The sequence below is a fragment of the Eucyclogobius newberryi genome, unplaced genomic scaffold (assembly GCF_026437365.1).
Source record: "Eucyclogobius newberryi isolate DKJ021-1_F unplaced genomic scaffold, fEucNew1.0.hap1 SCAF_8, whole genome shotgun sequence".
NCBI lineage: Eukaryota > Metazoa > Chordata > Actinopteri > Gobiiformes > Gobiidae > Eucyclogobius > Eucyclogobius newberryi.
This window is the reverse complement of record NW_027316500.1, coordinates 32,503,883-32,524,555: the sequence shown is the minus strand read 5'-3', so window position 1 is coordinate 32,524,555 and position 20,673 is coordinate 32,503,883. Positions and strand designations below refer to the sequence as shown.

Below are 20,673 nucleotides of genomic sequence, written 5' to 3'. Positions count from 1 at the left end.
CAGGACGCTCTGTTTGAGGTTAGCTCGGAGCTAAAGCTACAAAGGTTTGTACAAATGTCTAAAGAGCAAGTGCAGAGAGCTTTGATGAAGGAGCGTGTGACTGCAGCGGAGTCTGAGGAGGAACTGTGCCGCTCCAAAGAGGAGAACCAGAGGAACCAAGAGCTCCGGGAGTCAGAGCTGAACCCGAGAGTCCAGCTGCTGCAGGCGGCTGTTCACACGAGTCCTGGGCCCCTGGACCAGGGTCTGGACCGGGGTCTGGACCGGGGTCTGGACCGGGCTCTGGACCGGGGTCTGGACCGGGGTCTGGACCGGGGTCTGGACCAGGGTCTGGACCGGGCTCTGGACCGGGGTCTGGACCGGGGTCTGGAGGAGGAAATCCCAGAGACTTCACAGATGAAGTCAGAGTCAGAGGAGCAGAGCATCAAAGAGGAGGAGCAGCAGCTGCCAGTGTAAGTTCTACTTTAACATTAAGATTAAACCTGTTTCATAAAACTTGTTTATTTTCTAAGATCGACTCAAATGAGACAAACGTAATCATTTGGGTTTCATAAAGAAATCTTGACTCCTTCTGGTGTTTCCCCTTTTTGAGGGGTCTGCAGGGGGCCCTGAGAGGGGTCTGCAGGGGGCCCTGAGAGGGGTCTGCAGGGGGCCCCTGAGAGGGATCTGCAGGGGGCCCTGAGAGGCGTCTGCAGGGGCCCATGAGAAGGGTCTGCAGGGGGCCCTGAGAGGGGTCTGGAGGGGGCCGGCCCTGAGAGGGGTCTGCAGGGGCCCGTGAGAGGGGTCTGCAGGGGCCCGTGAGAGGGGTCTGCAGGGGCCCGTGAGAGGAGTCTGCAGGGGCCCTGAGAGGGGTCTGCAGGGGGCCCGTGAGAGGGGTCCACCTGCCCTGCTACTGAAGGGTGCTGGACCCACAGAGCAGTTTACAGCTCCATGATTGGACAAGAGAGACACTGTCTCGGGTGAGAAGAAACCACAAAAGCCCTAACTGAGCATGTGCAGAGAAGAGAAGCTCTAACTGAGCATGTGCAGAGGAGAAGAGAAGCTCTAACTGAGCATGTGCAGAGGAGAAGCTCTAACTGAGCATGTGCAGAGAAGAGAAGCTCTAACTGAGCATGTGCAGAGAAGAGAAGCTCTAACTGAGCATGTGCAGAGGAGAAGCTCTAACTGAGCATGTGCAGAGGAGAAGCTCTAACTGAGCATGTGCAGAGGAGAAGCTCTTACTGAGCATGTGCAGAGGAGAAGTCGAGGCGTGTGAGTTGATGCGGTGGATTCAGCCTGAATGTTCAGCTCAATAACATAAGCATTTGCCTTCTGTGCGGGAGAGTTGTGCTCGGGTCTGACTCCTGCTCGGCTGCTTGCTCCTCCATAAAGTCACCGGCGCCACATGCTGCTGGGTTTTGGTGGAGGTGGGCGTGGCCGTGGGCGTGTCCTCTTTGCTCCATGAGACTGGGCTGAGGACAGCGTGGAACGTCCGGAGTGAAACTGGTGAAACCGACTAGGCCTGAACTCCTGTGTTTATTCTCAGTCAAGAGAGAAGTCGGCACAAAGTCTGGTTTTATTGAACAAGTTTCATGAAACAGCCTCAATTATGACCAACAATATTCAACGATCCAAAAACCTAAAGTTATTATTTACACTTTTGAGGGCGGAGCAAACCTGCAAAACAGTGGCCATTTTGAAAGTGTAGAAATGGGCATATCTGTGCACATTAATGGCCTGAATGTAAATATATACATTTTTATTGCTCCATAATACATAATGGCTCCACAGCGCCCCCTACAACATTCTAATGGAGTAAAATAAATGTGTTAGACGTGGAGATTTGCAGTTACACATCCTCCTGTAACTGAAGTTATTAGTAATGTGTGTAAATACTGATGTCTACTATTTCACATTATAATGATTGAAAAGATCCACGAATCCTAACGTCATGTGGAGGTCAACGTTAAACACTTTCACTTTTTTCAGGTCTGTCCCAGAGTCCAGTGCTGTGTGTATGAAGACAGAAGAAGAAGAATCCTCATCATCGCTTCAACAGACGGAGCCCAAAGAAGAGGAAACACAGGGAGAGGACGTGAGCTCAGAGCCACATTTACACTCCGAGTCTGAGGAAGACACCGAGCACTCTTCTGATGACGAGGACGATGATGATGAAGACTGGAGAGCTCCATTAAGCTCAAGCTCGACTGCACAAACCTCAGATCTGTCCAAACACAAGTCTGTCCCAGAGACCAGTGACACGGTGGACACTGGAGACGCGCCAGGGACAGCCAAGGCCTCGAGGACACGCCCCTGCCCCGTCTGTAAAAAGGGATTTAAAGGCAGTTTATACAGACACATTAGAATTCACACAGGAGAGAGACCTTACAGCTGTACCACATGCAACAAAACATTTTCCACAAAGTCTCATCTGCATATACACACAAGAATGCACACGGGTGAGAAACCTTACAGCTGTTCCACCTGTAACAAAACATTTTCCACTACAGGAAATCTAAACACTCACAGAAGAATTCACACAGGGGAAAAACCCTTCAGCTGTTCCTTCTGTAAGAAAGAATTTACCCACCTCGCTGGACTGAAACACCACACAAGTAACCACACGGGGGAGAAACCATTCAGCTGTGTAACCTGTAACAAAACATTTTCCACCAAGACTAATCTATGCATACACATAAGAACCCACACTGGGGAGAGACCTTACAGCTGTTCAATGTGTGACAAAACATTTCCCACAAAGTTTGAACAGCGGTTACACACTAGACGGCACACAGAGGAGAGGCCTTACAGCTGTTCAACCTGCAACAAAAGATTTTCCCGTAAAGGTAATCTAAACGCTCACAGAAGAACACACTCCGGTGAAAAACCCTTCAGCTGTTCCATCTGCAAGCGAGAATTCTTTCAGCGCGCCGGGCTGAAAATCCACATGAGACTGCACACAGGTGAAAAGCCATTCAGCTGTTCCATCTGTAAGAAAGAATTTACCCAATCGTCTGTGCTGAAGTGCCACATGGTCGTGCACACGGGGGAGAAGACATTCAGCTGTTCAACCTGCAACAAAACATTTTCCACAAAGTCTCATCTGCGCGTTCACACAAGAACGCACACCGGGGAAAAACCATTCAGCTGTTCCACCTGTAACAAGACATTTCCAACATCAGGTAATTTAAATAAACATATAAGAACGCACACAGGTGAAAAACCCTTTAGCTGTTCCATCTGTATGAAAACGTTTAGCCAACTCGCTGCAATGACTCGCCACATGAAAGTGCACACGGGAGAAAAATCATTCAGCTGTTCGACCTGCAGCAAGACATTTTTTACTAAGTCTAATCTGCTTTCACACGTAAGAACGCACACAGGAGAGAGGCCTTACAGCTGTTCAACCTGTAACAAAACATTTTCTCACCTGTCGACGCTAAATACTCACAGAAGAACGCACACAGGTGAAAAACCATACATCTGTTCCATCTGTCGGACAGAGTTTACTTACCTCACTGGACTGAAACGTCACATGACACAGCACACAGAGGAAAAGACTTTCAGCTGTTCTGTCTGAAGTAAAACATTCTCTTAAACGTTTCATCTAAATGGACATAGAACACACTTTATCTCATTAGAAGAGAAAGAAACAATTCAGCTACAAACAGAACAACTTTTTTTGATTATTATTTATTTAAAAAAAATGATTATTATTATTACTATTTATGCATATGAGAAAATGTGTGCGTGCGTGCGTGCGTGTGTGTGTGTATATGAATGTGTCATATGTATATGTATGTATATGTATATATTTTTTCTCTTTCTTTAGTTTGTTTTCAGTAAGTTTTTGTTGTAGGTTTAAAAAACAATAAATAACGACGTCTGCAGTTTTCCTGCTGTTTTATTGTGTCCTTTTCTCCCACATTTTACTTCTGTTTTATTATCATTTTCATTATTAGGCCTGAGCGCCACAAGCTGGCGAGAGGCCTATTAATCTCGTAAGGCCGTGCGAAGCACGGCTGCGAAAGTGCGCACATAGTGCGCATGAAATCGAGCGCGAAGCGCTCGCCCTCTTCCAAACACTCACTAACGCACTCCTTCACTCACGCACGCCCCGTGCATACTAATTAGTAGTAGGAAAATGGAACATTACCGTTGTAAACGGGCGAAGCCCGTGCAAAAGTGCGCACTAAACGAGCACTTTACATTGGGTGAGTGCTTTATATGGGGATATATATGGGTTGGGTGAGTGCTTTGCGGTCGTCATCCCCGTATAAAGCACTCATTTGCCCTAAGTAGGTCACGAATACGTTCCCCATCTCTTGCATGTTCCGTGCATATAAACATGTAATGCAAAAATTGAACATTATTACTGTTCAGAGGGCCAAAAACACAATGTGGGCGGAGCCCACTCAAAATTAACGAAAGTACCCGTCAGTGACCAGGGACCCACACCATGAGGTAGGAAAGCGCGAGCGCTTTCCGAAAATGTATAGTTTATGATATTTGAAAAATGGGAAACATTGTTTTCGCATCGGAATATTATTAGGCCCGAACGCCACAAGCTGGCGAGAGGCCTATTAATCTTTCATTCTTCTTCTTCAACCCCCCTATTTTTCACCCAGTGAACATTGACGAAAAGTCACAAAAATTTGCTCACCTCTAAAAATCGTGCCTCTCTACATTCTGGCTATTTCCCTTTTCTAAAATTTAAAAAATTGGCGCGTCAGCGCCCCCAAATGTACCAAAAATGCATTGAGAGATGAGGAAATGAGGAAATGACCCCAAAAAAATCTGATCGTAGAATCATGAAATTTGGCGCAGAGGTAGATGGTGACAAGAGAAGTATATAATATTATTAAGGCAACGCCGTCCACCCAACCGAATGTCGGCCATATTGGTTCAAAAATGGCTAAACATGACTCGGGAGTTTTTCCAAACGTCGTACTTTTACGAACTCCTCCCAGGGCGTGGCCCTAAAAAGCTGAAATTTGGTGAAAATGCTACTGAGGAGTGGGACATCAAAAGTTATTAAAATTACATTGACCCTGTCACAGTCTCTGTGCGGCGAAGCCACAAACTTTAGCTAGAATTTCAGAAATCTCCCAAATTTAACATTTCTGCTGTTTGCGCAGATAAAGTCCGAATTGCGTCAAATTAGAATCAGTTGTTAAACTCTTTGCGCTAAACCTACTTGAAGTGAAATTAATTAATTTGGCGCCACAGCGCCCCCTACAGATTTTATATGGAGGTTAAATGTTTAGTTTTGCGAAATTTTATGAAATTTGACACAAAACTCAATTTTAGCCCCATCAAAAAAGTCAATGAGACCCATGTCATAATTGTTATGGCGTTGCCGTAACGATGACCGAAACCTTCCATGTTATTCCAATGGGGAAATCGCCAGAACATGTTTACACTTTAGACTTTCACAAACTCCTCCCCCTCAGGGCTTCAGCCATATTAACCTGAAATTTGGTGAGACTCATCTTCAGGACCATCAAAAGTTATCCACATTTTTATTCAAAGAGTCACGGTGTCTGTGCGGCAAAGCCGCACATTTTGCCAAGAATTCAAAATAAATGGACAATTGGGGCGCGTTAGCGCCCCCTCCTCTTGCGGCGTGGCGGCGGTGTGGCGGCGGCGTGGCGAGGGCCGATCATTGCCGCTTGCGGCTATATTTATTATTATTATTTCAATCTTCTTATTTTCTCATATAAAATTAGAGCCGTCTGGCACTGGGTCATTGAGCTTCATATTCTGGATCAGTTAAAAGATTTTTGACAATTGTTTTCCCAAGTTTAAAATCTAATAATTCAGAAATGTTTTCTCCACTTTTGTAATATAATTGTTTCATGGAGATCATTTTTCAGGGCTGTCCGGTCCCTGTATGACCGGAGCAGGAGCTGTGTTCGCATTGCCGGCAGTAAGTCAGACCTGTTCCCAGTGCATGTTGGACTCCACCAGGGCTGCCCTGTGTCACCGGTTCTGTTCATAATTTTTATGGACAGAATTTCTAGGCGCAGTCAGGGGTCGGAGGGTGTCCGGTTTGGGGACCAGAGGATTCCATCTCTGCTTTTTACAGACGGTGTTGTCCTGATGGCTCCATCAAACCCGGACCTGCAGCATGCACTGGGACGGTTTGCAGCCGAGTGTGAAGCGGCTGGGATGAGAATCAGCACCTCCAAATCCGAGGCCATGGTTCTCGACCGGAAAAAGGTGGCTTGCCCTCTCCGGGTGGGTGGGGTGTCCTTGCCCCAAGTGGAGGAGTTCAAGTATCTCGGGTCTTGTTCACGAAGAGGGAAGGATGGAGCGTGAGATCGACAGGTGGATCGGTGCAGCGGCTGCAGTGATGCAGTCGCTGCATCGACCGTTGTGGTGAAGAGGGAGCTGAGCCGAAAGGCAAAGCTCTCTATTTACCGGTCGCTCTACGTTCTGACCTCACCTATGGTCATGAGCTTTGGGTAGTGACCGAAAGAACAAGATCGCGGACACAAGCGGTCGAAATGAGTTTCCTGCGCCGGGTGGCTGGGCGCTCCCTTAGAGATAAGGTGAGGAGCTCGGCCACACGGGGGGAGCTCGGAGTAGAGCCACTGCTCCTCCAGCTGAGGTGGCTCGGGCATCTGTTTCGGATGCCTCCTGGGCGCCTCCCTCGAGAGGTGTTTCAGGCATGTCCCACCGGGAAGAGGCCCCGGGGAAGACCCAGGACACGCTGGAGAGACTATGTCTCTCGGCTGGCCTGGGAACGCCTCGGGATCCCCCCGGAGGAGTTAGAGGAAGTGTCTGGGGAGGAGGAAGTCTGGGAATCCCTGCTCAGACTGCTGCCCCCGCGACCCGGCCCCGGATGAAGCGGAAGAAGATGGATGGAAGATCATTTTAATAATAATTTCTTTTTTCATTCTCTTTTCATTACTTTCACTTATTGTTTTTATTTCTGCTTGTTCAGCAGCTCATTTCTTTTTGTTTTTCTGCATTTGTTTCTTTTCAGTAGAACCATAATGGCAATCATTTTGCTTTTGCTGACTCCCAGAGGACGGATCGAGAAGTTTCAACATCATTTTCTACTTTGAGTGTCATAATGTCATGTGTTTTTGTGTAAATAGGTGAATCTATTGTTCTCATGTCGATCTTAATTCAACATGTTCTATTATAGGCCATATTTTTATCAGTTTCTGAATGTGTCATTTATTGTTCTACCATTGCTTTGTTCGTTTTTGGACACTTGAGACGCTACATGTGGAGGTTAAACTCGCCGCCGCAGATAAGGGTTCCCTCAGAGTGGTTTACAGCGACATCACTTCCTGGTGGGACAAACACATTTAAGAAAGTAAAGTACTATCAGCTCCTTTAATAAATACAAATCTGTCTCTCTTCACACAGAGAGCAGCAGCAGCAGCAGCAGCAGCAGCAGCAGCAGCAGCAGCAGCAGCAGCAGCAGCAGCAGCAGCAGCAGTAGTAACAGCTGCATGGTCGTTCTGCTCGTTACACTTAACCAGCCACATGTCTCCTCTTCCCACCGACTAAACGATGTTTGCTTTGGCGTTTTGCATTTCAATTTTAGCCCCGGGCAGCGAAACCATTAGATCTTAATCTGGCGTTCTGGTCAGCACTCGCTCCCCGAGGCGAGCGGGGGGAAAGTGCTTTATTACAATCCAATCACAGAAAAGGCAAAACACGTCCAGCAAACGGGCGAAGCGTCTCCCATTTCTCCCCATTAGTTTTGTGTTACTTTCATTTGAACCGGCGATACGTCTCATATTCATAATCGGCGTGCGAGAGGCGGGGGGGAGAGGGGGGAGAGGGGGGGTGCAGCTGCGAGAGGGGCGGAGCCGCGGGGGGGAAACCAACAACAAATGAGTCATAAATGGGAAAAAGCGGTGAGGAAGTGCGTTCTGCGACGGGGGCAGGAAGTGCGCCCGCCACGACGCCGCTGCGGCTCCATTACAGTTAAACACATCGGAGTTTTCACCAGGTTTGGGGAAGATTTTGTGGGAAGATAATTTGTAGATGAGATTTGAGGCGATTAGGCAAACGACTGCGGCGGTGGTTCAAAGACAAACGACTGCGGCGGTGGTTCAAGGACAAACGACTGCGGCGGTGGTTCAATGACAAACGACTGCGGCGGTGGTTCAAGCACAAACGACTGCGGCGGTGGTTCACGGACACGTTCACTCCTGTGACTTTTGAATGACATTGACCGCTGAGAAGTTTCCAGATGCTTCTACAGTTCCTCTTCTCGCTGTGAGTGACAAAAGCTTTATGTTGATGATGAGACATTATTTGAACATTTGTGTCTCGCATCATGTTTTGTTCTTCCAATTAAATTGACTTCAACACATATGATTAAAGTGCCTCTGACAGGTTTTTACTATTTTCTCATTTTGACTTTATTTGGTGTGTTTGTACCTGTCGTACTTATAAATAATAGTTTTAGACCGATCGAGCAGGTAGACATCTGTAGAAAATGATAGGAAGTGACATCACACCAGGGACACTCACACAGGAAGTGACATCACACCGGGGACACTCACACAGGAAGTGACATCACACCAAGGACATTTACACAGGAAGTGACATCACACCAGGGACACTCATATAGAAAGTGACATCACACCAGGGACACTCACACAGGAAGTGACATCACACCAGGGACACTCATAAAGGAAGTGACATCACACCTGGGACACTCATACAGGAAGTGACATCACACATGGAAGTGAAATCACACCAGGGACACTCACACAGGAAGTGACATCACACCAGGGACACTCACACAGGAAGTGACATCACACCAGGGACACTCATACAGGAAGTGACATCACACCTGGGACACTCATACAGGAAGTGACATCACACCAGGAAGTGAAATCACACCAGGGACACTCATGCAGAAAGTGAAATCACACCAGGGACACTCATACAGGAAGTGACATCACACCAGGGACACTCACACAGGAAGTGACATCACACCAGGGACACTCATACAGGAAGTGACATCACATCAGGGACACTCATACAGGAAGGACATCACACTAGGGACACTCATACAGGAAGTGACATCACACCTGGGACACTCATACAGGAAGTGACATCACACATGGAAGTGACATCACACCAGGGACACTCATACAGGAAGTGACATCACACCAGGGAAACTCATGCAGGAAGTGACATCACACCAGGGACACTCATACAGGAAGTGACATCACACCAGGGACACTCACACAGGAAGTGACATCACACCAGGGACACTCATACAGGAAGTAACATCACACCAGGGACACTCATACAGGAAGGACATCACAACAGGGACACTCATACAGGAAGTGACATCACACCAGGGACACTCATACAGGAAGTGACATCACACCAGGGACACTCACACAGGAAGTGAAATCACACCAGGGACACTCATACAAGAAGTGACATCCCACCAGGGACACTTATTCAGGAAGTGACATCACACCAGGGACACTCATACAGGAAGTGACATCACACCAGGGACACTCACGCAGGAAGTGACATCACACCAGGGACACTCACAAAGGAAGTGACATCACACCAGGGACACTCACAGAGGAAGTGACATCACACCAGGGACACTCACGCAGGAAGTGACATCACACCAGGGACACTCATGCAGGAAGTGACATCACACCAGGGACACTCACACAGGAAGTGACATCACACCAGGGACACTCACACAGGAAGTGACATCACACCAGGGACACTCACACAGGAAGTGACATCACACCAGGGACACTCACACAGGAAGTTACATCACACCAGGGACACTCACGCAGGAAGTGACATCACACCAGGAAGTGACATCACACCAGGGACACTCATACAGGAAGTGACATCACACCAGGGAAACTCATGCAGGAAGTGACATCACACCAGGGACACTCATACAGGAAGTGACATCACACCAGGGACACTAATGCAGGAAGTGACATCACACCAGGGACACTTATTCAGGAAGTGACATCACACCAGGGACACTCATACAGGAAGTGACATCACACCAGGGACACTCACGCAGGAAGTGACATCACACCAGGGACACTCACACAGGAAGTGACATCACACCAGGGACACTCACGCAGGAAGTGACATCACACCAGGGACACTCACGCAGGAAGTGACATCACACCAGGGACACTCATGCAGGAAGTGACATCACACCAGGGACACACACAGGAAGTGACATCACACCAGGGACACTCACACAGGAAGTTACATCACACCAGGGACACTCATACAGGAAGTGATATTACACCTGGGACACTCATACAGGAAGTGACATCACACCAGGAAGTGACATCACACCAGGGACACTCATACAGGAAGTGACATCACACCAGGGACACTCATGCAGGAAGTGACATCACACCAGGGACACTCATACAGGAAGTGACATCACACCAGGGACACTCACACAGGAAGTGACATCACACCAGGGACACTCATACAGGAAGTGACATCACACCAGGGACACTCATACAGGAAGGACATCACAACAGGGACACTCATACAGGAAGTGACATCACACCAGGGACACTCATGCAGGAAGTGACATCACACCAGGGACACTCACACAGGAAGTGACATCACACCAGGGACACTCATACAGGAAGTGACATCACACCTGGGACACTCATACAGGAAGTGACATCACACCAGGAAGTGACATCACACCAGGGACACTCATACAGGAAGTGACATCACACCAGGGACACTCACGCAGGAAGTGACATCACACCAGGGACACTCATACAGGAAGTGACATCACACCAGGGACACTCACACAGGAAGTGACATCACACCAGGGACACTCATACAGGAAGGACATCACACCAGGGACACTCACACAGGAAGTGACATCACACCAGGGACACTCATGCAGGAAGTGACATCACACCAGGGACACTCATGCAGGAAGTGACATCACACCAGGGACACTTATTCAGGAAGTGACATCACACCAGGGACACTCATACAGGAAGTGACATCACACCAGGGACACTCACGCAGGAAGTGACATCACACCAGGGACACTCACACAGGAAGTGACATCACACCAGGGACACTCACAGAGGAAGTGACATCACACCAGGGACACTCACGCAGGAAGTGACATCACACCAGGGACACTCATGCAGGAAGTGACATCACACCAGGGACACTCACACAGGAAGTGACATCACACCAGGGACACTCACACAGGAAGTGACATCACACCAGGGACACTCATACAGGAAGTGACATCACACCAGGGACACTCATGCAGGAAGTGACATCACACCAGGGACACTTATTCAGGAAGTGACATCACACCAGGGACACTCATACAGGAAGTGACATCACACCAGGGACACTCACGCAGGAAGTGACATCACACCAGGGACACTCACACAGGAAGTGACATCACACCAGGGACACTCATACAGGAAGTGACATCACACCTGGGACACTCATACAGGAAGTGACATCACACCAGGAAGTGACATCACACCAGGGACACTCATACAGGAAGTGACATTACACCAGGGACACTCACGCAGGAAGTGACATCACACCAGGGACACTCATACAGGAAGTGACATCACACCAGGGACACTCACACAGGAAGTGAAGTCACACCAGGGACACTCATACAGGAAGTGACATCACACCAGGGACACTCATACAGGAAGGACATCACACCAGGGACACTCATACAGGAAGTGACATCACACCAGGGACACTCATACAGGAAGTGACATCACACCAGGGACACTCATGCAGGAAGTGACATCACACCAGGGACACTTATTCAGGAAGTGACATCACACCAGGGACACTCATACAGGAAGTGACATCACACCAGGGACACTCACGCAGGAAGTGACATCACACCAGGGACACTCATACAGGAAGTGACATCACACCAGGGACACTCACACAGGAAGTGACATCACACCAGGGACACTCATAAAGGAAGTGACATCATACCTGGGACACTCATACAGGAAGTGACATCACACATGGAAGTGAAATCACACCAGGGACACTCATACAGGAAGTGACATCACACCAGGGACACTCACACAGGAAGTGACATCACACCAGGGACACTCATACAGGAAGTGACATCACACCTGGGACACTCATACAGGAAGTGACATCACACCAGGAAGTGAAATCACACCAGGGACACTCATGCAGAAAGTGAAATCACACCAGGGACACTCATACAGGAAGTGACATCACACCAGGGACACTCACACAGGAAGTGACATCACACCAGGGACACTCATACAGGAAGTGACATCACATCAGGGACACTCATACAGGAAGGACATCACACTAGGGACACTCATACAGGAAGTGACATCACACCTGGGACACTCATACAGGAAGTGACATCACACCAGGAAGTGACATCACACCAGGGACACTCATACAGGAAGTGACATCACACCAGGGACACTCATGCAGGAAGTGACATCACACCAGGGACACTCATACAGGAAGTGACATCACACCAGGGACACTCACACAGGAAGTGACATCACACCAGGGACACTCACACAGGAAGTGACATCACACCAGGGACACTCACACAGGAAGTGACATCACACCAGGGACACTCATACAGGAAGTGACATCACACCTGGGACACTCATACAGGAAGTGACATCACACCAGGAAGTGACATCACACCAGGGACACTCATACAGGAAGTGACATCACACCAGGGACACTCACGCAGGAAGTGACATCACACCAGGGACACTCATACAGGAAGTGACATCACACCAGGGACACTCACACAGGAAGTGACATCACACCAGGGACACTCATACAGGAAGGACATCACACCAGGGACACTCACACAGGAAGTGACATCACACCAGGGACACTCATGCAGGAAGTGACATCACACCAGGGACACTCATGCAGGAAGTGACATCACACCAGGGACACTTATTCAGGAAGTGACATCACACCAGGGACACTCATACAGGAAGTGACATCACACCAGGGACACTCACGCAGGAAGTGACATCACACCAGGGACACTCACACAGGAAGTGACATCACACCAGGGACACTCACAGAGGAAGTGACATCACACCAGGGACACTCACGCAGGAAGTGACATCACACCAGGGACACTCATGCAGGAAGTGACATCACACCAGGGACACTCACACAGGAAGTGACATCACACCAGGGACACTCACACAGGAAGTGACATCACACCAGGGACACTCATACAGGAAGTGACATCACACCAGGGACACTCATGCAGGAAGTGACATCACACCAGGGACACTTATTCAGGAAGTGACATCACACCAGGGACACTCATACAGGAAGTGACATCACACCAGGGACACTCACGCAGGAAGTGACATCACACCAGGGACACTCACACAGGAAGTGACATCACACCAGGGACACTCATACAGGAAGTGACATAACACCTGGGACACTCATACAGGAAGTGACATCACACCAGGAAGTGACATCACACCAGGGACACTCATACAGGAAGTGACATCACACCAGGGACACTCACGCAGGAAGTGACATCACTCCAGGGACACTCATACAGGAAGTGACATCACACCAGGGACACTCACACAGGAAGTGAAGTCACACCAGGGACACTCATACAGGAAGTGACATCACACCAGGGACACTCATACAGGAAGGACATCACACCAGGGACACTCATACAGGAAGTGACATCACACCAGGGACACTCATACAGGAAGTGACATCACACCAGGGACACTCATGCAGGAAGTGACATCACACCAGGGACACTTATTCAGGAAGTGACATCACACCAGGGACACTCATACAGGAAGTGACATCACACCAGGGACACTCACGCAGGAAGTGACATCACACCAGGGACACTCATACAGGAAGTGACATCACACCAGGGACACTCACACAGGAAGTGACATCACACCAGGGACACTCATAAAGGAAGTGACATCATACCTGGGACACTCATACAGGAAGTGACATCACACATGGAAGTGAAATCACACCAGGGACACTCATACAGGAAGTGACATCACACCAGGGACACTCACACAGGAAGTGACATCACACCAGGGACACTCATACAGGAAGTGACATCACACCTGGGACACTCATACAGGAAGTGACATCACACCAGGAAGTGAAATCACACCAGGGACACTCATGCAGAAAGTGAAATCACACCAGGGACACTCATACAGGAAGTGACATCACACCAGGGACACTCACACAGGAAGTGACATCACACCAGGGACACTCATACAGGAAGTGACATCACATCAGGGACACTCATACAGGAAGGACATCACACTAGGGACACTCATACAGGAAGTGACATCACACCTGGGACACTCATACAGGAAGTGACATCACACCAGGAAGTGACATCACACCAGGGACACTCATACAGGAAGTGACATCACACCAGGGACACTCATGCAGGAAGTGACATCACACCAGGGACACTCATACAGGAAGTGACATCACACCAGGGACACTCACACAGGAAGTGACATCACACCAGGGACACTCACACAGGAAGTTACATCACACCAGGGACACTCATACAGGAAATGAAATTACACCTGGGACACTCATACAGGAAGTGACATCACACCAGGAAGTGACATCACACCAGGGACACTCATACAGGAAGTGACATCACACCAGGGACTCTCATGCAGGAAGTGACATCACACCAGGGACACTCATACAGGAAGTGACATCACACCAGGGACACTCACACAGGAAGTGACATCACACCAGGGACACTCATACAGGAAGTGACATCACACCAGGGACACTCATACAGGAAGGACATCACAACAGGGACACTCATACAGGAAGTGACATCACACCAGGGACACTCATACAGGAAGTGACATCACACCAGGGACACTCACGCAGGAAGTGACATCACACCAGGGACACTCACACAGGAAGTGACATCACACCAGGGACACTCATACAGGAAGTGACATCACACCTGGGACACTCATACAGGAAGTGACATCACACCAGGGACACTCATACAGGAAGTGACATCACATCAGGGACACTCATACAGGAAGGACATCACACTAGGGACACTCATACAGGAAGTGACATCACACCTGGGACACTCATACAGGAAGTGACATCACACCAGGAAGTGACATCACACCAGGGACACTCATACAGGAAGTGACATCACACCAGGGACACTCATGCAGGAAGTGACATCACACCAGGGATACTCATACAGGAAGTGACATCACACCAGGGACACTCACACAGGAAGTGACATCACACCAGGGACACTCACACAGGAAGTTACATCACACCAGGGACACTCATACAGGAAGTGAAATTACACCTGGGACACTCATACAGGAAGTGACATCACACCAGGAAGTGACATCACACCAGGGACACTCATACAGGAAGTGACATCACACCAGGGACTCTCATGCAGGAAGTGACATCACACCAGGGACACTCATACAGGAAGTGACATCACACCAGGGACACTCACACAGGAAGTGACATCACACCAGGGACACTCATACAGGAAGTGACATCACACCAGGGACACTCATACAGGAAGTGACATCACACCAGGGACACTCATACAGGAAGTGACATCACACCAGGGACACTCACGCAGGAAGTGACATCACACCAGGGACACTCACACAGGAAGTGACATCACACCAGGGACACTCATACAGGAAGTGACATCACACCTGGGACACTCATACAGGAAGTGACATCACACCAGGAAGTGACATCACACCAGGGACACTCATACAGGAAGTGACATCACACCTGGGACACTCATACAGGAAGTGACATCACACCAGGAAGTGACATCACACCAGGGACACTCATACAGGAAGTGACATCACACCAGGGACACTCACGCAGGAAGTGACATCCTACCAGGGACACTCATACAGGAAGTGACATCACACCAGGGACACTCACACAGGAAGTGAAGTCACACCAGGGACACTCATACAGGAAGTGACATCACACCAGGGACACTCATACAGGAAGGACATCACACCAGGGACACTCATACAGGAAGTGACATCACACCAGGGACACTCATACAGGAAGTGACATCACACCAGGGACACTCATGCAGGAAGTGACATCACACCAGGGACACTTATTCAGGAAGTGACATCACACCAGGGACACTCATACAGGAAGTGACATCACACCAGGGACACTCACGCAGGAAGTGACATCACACCAGGGACACTCATACAGGAAGTGACATCACACCAGGGACACTCACACAGGAAGTGACATCACACCAGGGACACTCATAAAGGAAGTGACATCACACCTGGGACACTCATACAGGAAGTGACATCACACATGGAAGTGAAATCACACCAGGGACACTCATACAGGAAGTGACATCACACCAGGGACACTCACACAGGAAGTGACATCACACCAGGGACACTCATACAGGAAGTGACATCACACCTGGGACACTCATACAGGAAGTGACATCACACCAGGAAGTGAAATCACACCAGGGACACTCATGCAGAAAGTGAATTCACACCAGGGACACTCATACAGGAAGTGACATCACACCAGGGACACTCACACAGGAAGTGACATCACACCAGGGACACTCATACAGGAAGTGACATCACATCAGGGACACTCATACAGGAAGGACATCACACTAGGGACACTCATACAGGAAGTGACATCACACCTGGGACACTCATACAGGAAGTGACATCACACCAGGAAGTGACATCACACCAGGGACACTCATACAGGAAGTGACATCACACCAGGGACACTCATGCAGGAAGTGACATCACACCAGGGACACTCATACAGGAAGTGACATCACACCAGGGACACTCACACAGGAAGTGACATCACACCAGGGACACTCACACAGGAAGTTACATCACACCAGGGACACTCATACAGGAAGTGAAATTACACCTGGGACACTCATACAGGAAGTGACATCACACCAGGAAGTGACATCACACCAGGGACACTCATACAGGAAGTGACATCACACCAGGGACTCACGCAGGAAGTGACATCACACCAGGGACACTCATACAGGAAGTGACATCACACCAGGGACACTCACACAGGAAGTGACATCACACCAGGGACACTCATACAGGAAGTGACATCACACCAGGGACACTCATACAGGAAGGACATCACAACAGGGACACTCATACAGGAAGTGACATCACACCAGGGACACTCATCTAGGAAGTGACATCACACCAGGGACACTCACACAGGAAGTGACATCACACCAGGGACACTCATACAGGAAGTGACATCACACCTGGGACACTCATACAGGAAGTGACATCACACCAGGAAGTGACATCACACCAGGGACACTCATACAGGAAGTGACATCACACCAGGGACACTCACGCAGGAAGTGACAGCACACCAGGGACACTCATACAGGAAGTGACATCACACCAGGGACACTCACACAGGAAGTGACATCACACCAGGGACACTCATACAGGAAGGACATCACACCAGGGACACTCATACAGGAAGTGACATCACACCAGGGACACTCATGCAGGAAGTGACATCACACCAGGGACACTCATGCAGGAAGTGACATCACACCAGGGACACTTATTCAGGAAGTGACATCACACCAGGGACACTCATACAGGAAGTGACATCACACCAGGGACACTCATGCAGGAAGTGACATCACACCAGGGACACTTATTCAGGAAGTGACATCACACCAGGGACACTCATACAGGAAGTGACATCACACCTGGGACACTCATACAGGAAGTGACATCACACATGGAAGTGAAATCACACCAGGGACACTCACACAGGAAGTGACATCACACCAGGGACACTCATACAGGAAGTGACATCACACCTGGGACACTCATACAGGAAGTGACATCACACCAGGAAGTGACATCACACCAGGGACACTCATACAGGAAGTGACATCACACCAGGGACACTCACGCAGGAAGTGACATCCTACCAGGGACACTCATACAGGAAGTGACATCACACCAGGGACACTCACACAGGAAGTGAAGTCACACCAGGGACACTCATACAGGAAGTGACATCACACCAGGGACACTCATACAGGAAGGACATCACACCAGGGACACTCATACAGGAAGTGACATCACACCAGGGACACTCATACAGGAAGTGACATCACACCAGGGACACTCATGCAGGAAGTGACATCACACCAGGGACACTTATTCAGGAAGTGACATCACACCAGGGACACTCATACAGGAAGTGACATCACACCAGGGACACTCACGCAGGAAGTGACATCACACCAGGGACACTCATACAGGAAGTGACATCACACCAGGGACACTCACACAGGAAGTGACATCACACCAGGGACACTCATAAAGGAAGTGACATCACACCTGGGACACTCATACAGGAAGTGACATCACACATGGAAGTGAAATCACACCAGGGACACTCATACAGGAAGTGACATCACACCAGGGACACTCACACAGGAAGTGACATCACACCAGGGACACTCATACAGGAAGTGACATCACACCTGGGACACTCATACAGGAAGTGACATCACACCAGGAAGTGAAATCACACCAGGGACACTCATGCAGAAAGTGAATTCACACCAGGGACACTCATACAGGAAGTGACATCACACCAGGGACACTCACACAGGAAGTGACATCACACCAGGGACACTCATACAGGAAGTGACATCACATCAGGGACACTCATACAGGAAGGACATCACACTAGGGACACTCATACAGGAAGTGACATCACACCTGGGACACTCATACAGGAAGTGACATCACACCAGGAAGTGACATCACACCAGGGACACTCATACAGGAAGTGACATCACACCAGGGACACTCATGCAGGAAGTGACATCACACCAGGGACACTCATACAGGAAGTGACATCACACCAGGGACACTCACACAGGAAGTGACATCACACCAGGGACACTCACACAGGAAGTTACATCACACCAGGGACACTCATACAGGAAGTGAAATTACACCTGGGACACTCATACAGGAAGTGACATCACACCAGGAAGTGACATCACACCAGGGACACTCATACAGGAAGTGACATCACACCAGGGACTCACGCAGGAAGTGACATCACACCAGGGACACTCATACAGGAAGTGACATCACACCAGGGACACTCACACAGGAAGTGACATCACACCAGGGACACTCATACAGGAAGTGACATCACACCAGGGACACTCATACAGGAAGGACATCACAACAGGGACACTCATACAGGAAGTGACATCACACCAGGGACACTCATCTAGGAAGTGACATCACACCAGGGACACTCACACAGGAAGTGACATCACACCAGGGACACTCATACAGGAAGTGACATCACACCTGGGACACTCATACAGGAAGTGACATCACACCAGGAAGTGACATCACACCAGGGACACTCATACAGGAAGTGACATCACACCAGGGACACTCACGCAGGAAGTGACATCACACCAGGGACACTCATACAGGAAGTGACATCACACCAGGGACACTCACACAGGAAGTGACATCACACCAGGGACACTCATACAGGAAGGACATCACACCAGGGACACTCATACAGGAAGTGACATCACACCAGGGACACTCATGCAGGAAGTGACATCACACCAGGGACACTCATGCAGGAAGTGACATCACACCAGGGACACTTATTCAGGAAGTGACATCACACCAGGGACACTCATACAGGAAGTGACATCACACCAGGGACACTCATGCAGGAAGTGACATCACACCAGGGACACTTATTCAGGAAGTGACATCACACCAGGGACACTCATACAGGAAGTGACATCACACCTGGGACACTCATACAGGAAGTGACATCACACATGGAAGTGAAATCACACCAGGGACACTCACACAGGAAGTGACATCACACCAGGGACACTCATACAGGAAGTGACATCACACCTGGGACACTCATACAGGAAGTGACATCACACCAGGAAGTGAAATCACACCAGGGACACTCATGCAGAAAGTGAAATCACACCAGGGACACTCATACAGGAAGTGACATCACACCAGGGACACTCACACAGGAAGTGACATCACACCAGGGACACTCATACAGGAAGTGACATCACATCAGGGACACTCATACAGGAAGGACATCACACTAGGGACACTCATACAGGAAGTGACATCACACCTGGGACACTCATACAGGAAGTGACATCACACCAGGAAGTGACATCACACCAGGGACACTCATACAGGAAGTGACATCACACCAGGGACACTCATGCAGGAAGTGACATCACACCAGGGACACTCATACAGGAAGTGACATCACACCAGGGACACTCACACAGGAAGTGACATCACACCAGGGACACTCACACAGGAAGTTACATCACACCAGGGACACTCATACAGGAAGTGAAATTACACCTGGGACACTCATACAGGAAGTGACATCACACCAGGAAGTGACATCACACCAGGGACACTCATACAGGAAGTGACATCACACCAGGAAGTGACATCACACCAGGGACACTCATACAGGAAGTGACATCACACCAGGGACTCTCATGCA

General features: G+C 49.3%; 1 pseudogene; it reads left to right on the top strand.

Annotated features, from left to right (window-relative positions):
* LOC140351352 (uncharacterized) overlaps nucleotides 1–3,574 on the top strand; it is a 3,602-nt pseudogene extending 28 nt beyond the window's left edge.
* The last annotated feature ends 17,099 nt before the right edge of the window (nucleotides 3,575–20,673 follow it).